This window comes from Hydractinia symbiolongicarpus, chromosome 3 (assembly GCF_029227915.1).
Source record: "Hydractinia symbiolongicarpus strain clone_291-10 chromosome 3, HSymV2.1, whole genome shotgun sequence".
Taxonomy (NCBI): Eukaryota; Metazoa; Cnidaria; class Hydrozoa; order Anthoathecata; family Hydractiniidae; genus Hydractinia; species Hydractinia symbiolongicarpus.
Genome location: NC_079877.1, coordinates 9383376 through 9389375, shown reverse-complemented (window position 1 = coordinate 9389375; position 6000 = coordinate 9383376).

Here is a 6000-nt window from a genome sequence, read left to right as displayed (position 1 = left end):
GGAGATTCTCTACAACCCTTGTAAATCGTCCTATAGTAATATTCATTTTAAATTTATGGTCTTAAAAGTCTGTTCCACAACTGTGGTCCTCTAGTTTTTATGGAATAGTCGCTCAATTTAACGACGTTATCGATATTATTATTAAGACGCATGTGACATTATTGTTAAACTTGTCTGGTAAGTGTAACTATTCAAGAAAAAATAAATTTAACAACAAAGGTTAGAGCAAAGCGGCTTATATTTGTTATAAGAAGTTATTTAAATGTTTTCTAGACATATAATATTATTTGAAAAAAAATTAAGACGTTAAGTAGTGGAATTCGACTGCCAAAAACTACTTCCTGGGATTGCTTTCTGTTGCACCGATGCTCAAGACGGGGGTCTTTTTGTTTATTCTCAAACGTCTAACCTCAAACAAAATCGTTAAGGGACATTAACACCTGATAAACACTATAAGAAACCTACTACTGTAGCCATGCATACAGTTTCAACCAGCTGTTAGCTATAACAAGCAATTGATACGTAGCCAAGTAATATACATATTTCACGGGGAATATGACCAATTTGAAATTATGCATATCACCCTCGTCCCCAGGGTTTTTTGTCTTTATATCAAAAAAGCAAAAAACCCTGGGGACGAGGGTGTTCTGCATATTTCCCGAGTATTATAAGGGTTAGGGTTATTGTGATTATGCATAATTTCTGAATTTATCACAACCTCTAATATTTACATTAGAAATTTATAATACAAAAGAAATTAATAATTAAGGCACAATAAGGCGAGGTGGCTATGATTCTAGAAAAGAAACCTTGTATAGCCAGTTGGTTAACTGTGGCTAAAATTGCTGCTTTAAAGAAAAAACCTTTATACAAACCTTGTTATGATTCAATCCTAACTTCTTAAAATATTTGTCCAATGGTTTATTTAAAACTATGGTGTAAAAATGCTGAAAGAACACATACAATCAAAAACCTCCTGAAAACACCATTCATTTCAGTTTTGCAATATCTCGCCAACATCCATTTTACTTTACGCTCGTCTCTCCACGATTTAAATCACCCAAAATAAAGCTGATTTTCGACTGCCTGGACCAAGGTCATTACGGAGAGGTCCTGTCAAAATATTATATGGGAAGAGGAGCCCTAGGGACAAGGTCGACCATGACGTTAATTATATAAGCGTTATTATAAATTATTTTGATTAAGAATTTCATTTTGAATTAAGTGATTACAAAAATACATAAAATATACAAAAACCGCGCCTATAAATGTCAACGGTATGTCAAATACAATCGTCATCCATTTATATTAAAAACATGTCGTGTCAACATGCGTCAAAACACGGAACATCAGAGCATCAGTTTTCGAAAATAAACTAACAGTTTTTAGTCAATGTCTCGACAGTAAGAACATCTGACGTTACAATTCAAGTTAAATTGGTACAGATTTTACAAAACACAACAAACCATACGTTTTTCTCGTCGCCGTCATTTTAAGCAGCCGCGTATTTCACTTTCCATTATCAAAGATGTTGGATAAATTCTCAGTAGCCAACATAGGTTAACCGTTTATACGCAAAACATATAAAGGGATCCCTGTTTACGACATCTGTAATAACGTTACGGCAATGTTAGTCTGTCGAGTGTTGCTCGGCTTCATTTTATTGAGATTAGATCACGCAGAAGATAACTGTAGTTGTAGTTGTTTTAAACGTCACTGCTTTGTAGTTGACGCAGCAGGAACATAAATTGAGCGTTGGGTTCCGCCATTTTTCTTCTCTCTTGAACGAAAGAATAAGCTTCGGCTAACGGCAAATTCAACACTGCTATGATATAGGCGACAACAGCTGTACTTGAGCGAGATTTGCCCTGAATGTGGAGACAAAAAAGGTTGTAAGTAATTATAAGCAAAAGTCCCAGAGAGCGTCCGCAGACTTGAATGAGAACGGGTTTAGCCAGAGATCACGCACTTTCCACCCTAGAAGCTCAGAACGTATTTTTTACATTGGTATGAAGCAAATATAAACTTTAACATGATAATAGAACGCTAATAGAGAATGTTAAAATTATGAAGACTATTATGATTACTCGTCGACTTCAATCGTTAATATAAATCAACCATACAAATCACCAATCGCTAACCCGCGCACAGTGAACAAAGAGTGATCCGCCTTTTTGTCTGTGCTCGCGTATAAAATTGACGACCTTCCTAAAGTCATCGTCCGTTATATCGTACGAAATGCTATCTTTCCATTCTAAGAACAAACTGACGAGATTACCGAGGCTGGTGGCTTCAAGATATGTCTTCTAGTAAAGGAAAAGAAGGAAGTTAAAATACGTTTTTTAAAAGTCCAATAATTGAGTTCAAATTAATGAGTATTGTCGTTAGCTAACTACAAAGACAAACTCTCTTTGTAGTTGAGCATTTGGGCGTGTGGTATATAATTAACGTCGCTAAAAACATCGAGTACTTTGGTCATGTGACGGAGGTTGTGATGAGTTGCACAAAATTTCAATAATGTTGAGCGCAGACGCATAACCAAACTAAACGTTTTAATAAACAAGCATTTTTATATCTCCTGAGGTTGTTAATATATCATCGGCTAATAAAAAAATGGAAACTTATTTGAAACGACTTTAGTTAAATAGGCTTTAAAGGTAAGAAATAGGGATGCTCCTTGTTTTAAACATCCTGGCTAAGCTCGAAAAGGTCAATTGCCCGTCTCTTAACCACGAAAGTTATTTCGGCAAAAACTCAAAGTTATGAAATAGTAATTTACTATCAAGTATGGAGTTTTATTCTTGCGAAAATATCTCAAAAGACAAAATTCCAACCTCCAACTTATTTCCAAATAAACGAAACAATCCACTTCCGGCTGTATTCACTACGGCGTGGACATTTTCTTTCTGAAAGAACTCCGAATTAAGTGCTGCTTTGAATCCACCGAGAAACAATTATCCGTACGATCCTTCTTGCTTTACTATAAGAGTGGGTTTTTTTCACCACATTGAGTGCATTCCAACGCCTGGAAAAATAATAAGTTCATATCCTATGTGATAGATTATGAAACTTTGTAGCACATTAATTTGGTATGCGCAAGAATAGAGTCAAAAAAAAAATGTTTTTTTGATGTTTGCCTAACAATCTTAGGCGTCCCATCAAGAAATTGTTTGTTGCAATTCACTTTGATTTCGCCGCAAATTTTAAACTAGAAAGCCAGCAAAAGTAGCTTGATTCTGTTAAACTTATCTTAACCCTATTCGTGCTCGGGGGAGCTGCCTGTTCAACTTTTCTCCATAAGGCAATTGCAAACTCGTGTCACTATCGGACCGATAGCTCAGTTGGCAGAGCAGTGAAGCGCTAACCCAATGGTCGCTGGTTCAAATCCCGCTCTGTCCAAGTTTTCACTTTCGCCGATAGAGATCACCTCCACTTCTGAAAATTGTATAATGTATATATGCCTTGTACTGTATGCTACTACTGTTGTTCTACTACTGTTGTATAACTGTTCTATAGTATGTATACTGTATCCAGAAAAAAAAAGTAAATTACAACTGTGTAACAACTTTGAGTTTGTTTGATTTTATTAACAATCATCAGGTTACAACTATTGTTTACACTAAACACATGTCCTTATATACAGTCTCATAATACAATAGGGAATACAAATATGAAGCCTATTTTAAATTTCCTATAATAAATTTATTCCTATGACGACATCATGAAAGTAACTCCTTTGGGTTCAGCACGGATAATGCACACTTTTTCAGAGAGACAAAGGTCGCATCTTCTCATTCCACATCTGTACGGGCATGCCCTTGTAGCGATGGTCCATGCCAGGTCAAAAGGAGTAGAAGTGTCCTTTAAATGCCATATAAACTTTCACAACTCGGTTTCATTCTGGTATTTCTTGTGTTTGAAGGATTTTCACATGGTTCCTATAACGCGTTTTAAACTCGCCCTCACAAATGTTTATCAATACACCTTTCCCGAGACCATGAGTCATACTTTTTTTAAACTCGTAAAATATGAATACCATATTTGAATTCAGCATAGTTTGTTTAATTTATGTGTAAAAGTTTAACTTGATACGCCAACAGAAAGTGCTATTTTGAGGAGATACATGTCACAGTTAAAGTCTTCTTAATGCTCAAGTTACCATGTCCCGCCTCGTTTTCAAAAAGAGGCTGGACATGCCACAAATCTTCAAATTAGAATAGCAGGTTGTTAACTTGCTGCATTGTTTCGAAATTTTCTTTGTTTATGACATTTTTGATAAGGAATTCAAATCTGTTGTCCGTTTTGCATAAAACTCAACAGAAAAAGTTGCGGCACATCAAAAGAATAAGTCTCGGGAAAGGTGTATTGATATAATAATGTTCTTACTGTTGTATGTGTAGTCAACTTCTTCCAAGAACAATACTTTTTCCTTAAGTTCATCAATATTGTTTCTCCCCAATTTGATAATATCTAAATTAAGGAAAGATTCCAAAACATCTTTTGGCAACATTAGAGTGCACTCTTCAAAACTCAGCTTACAATGAAAAATGCAACCACATCTATCTGCGCGCATTGTGTGGTTGCAGTTTGGACATGTTACTATCCTAATGCCTGGTCGAAGTACAACAGGTTTATGACAATCGAGGTTTGTACATGCAGGATAGAGTTCAAGTTCTAAACTCTGTATTTCTGGACAGCATAATTTCAAATCGACTTTGGTTTGCTCTTTTGATAGATATTGTTGTAACTTTTCTGGATTTAAGGTCAGTGAAGGATTTAAGGTCAGTGAAGGATCATTTCATTAACTCGAAATGCTGTCAATTTTGTAGTTGAGAGTTTTTGTCCATAATAACTTTTCAGAGAAATATTTGTAAAATTATATTGGGTTTCCTCCTCGATAGAGATAATCATCTCATCCCAGACCGTAAACTTAATATCTCCTGAGCTGTCATAAAGAATTGCCTCGCGGAGAGATTTTTCACCATTAGCAGTTTTCACCATTGTTGATCCTCTCAACCATCTGATGGATCCGACTACATCAAATATTCCTATGTTGTGAGATAGAATATCTTTAATTGACGTACGAGGAATGATAGGCGAAGGTTACATGGTTCGAAGCTTGAATTTTGCTACCACGAAATGAATTAAAAAAGTAGATTCCTGTGTTGGAAGGTGACAGGTTCGTAAATTCTACCGGCTGCGAGGATGACTTGTAACTGGTAAGTATTCCAACTGATATGTTCGAATTGGAGTTCCTCATTATTCGTATTATTTCATTTTCAGTGGTTTCACCACTGCATCAATAAATTGATTACCGCTTTTTGAAATGCTCGATGTTACAGAAACGATGTACCCATGAATATCTGTGAAGCAACAGAGAGAATGGAAAAATACCAATATAATAAATAATGACAGCCAAATATATATCAAAACATTTATACTGTATACGAAGGGATACTTTAATATTTTTAGTTGTCAAAGACCGTGTGCATTATTTAATGTACAATTAATTTCATAAAATATACCTTATTACAGGATATTAAACGGAGCAGTTTGTTCACAACAAATGTTTTGTAAGTACATCAATTTAACATGATCTTAGCAAAGTCACAATTTTTTATCCATAAAATTAACGTGGTTTAAACGAATCTATCGTCAGTTTATAGGGTTTATTTACTAGAGGCAAAAAATAGTGTATCACTAAATTTACAGGCCCCAAAAATGAATGCGGCATAATAAAATTGTTATTATTAGATTCAACTTTCACGTTCTTATAATGAATGTGCAAAATAGTTCTAATTAGCCCATTATTAAGATTGTCAGATAAGTCAACATTGCACGTAAGCATATCGCTGGCCCCATTTTTAATTTTAGATGAAAAATTAAACCTTTAGTTTGACTCAAAGACATGTTTAAAATTCTATCATATATATGATTTCGAACAGAATTTGTTACTTGGTCTATTGCTTCAATTCTTAGGACAGTTTGGTTAATCATTTC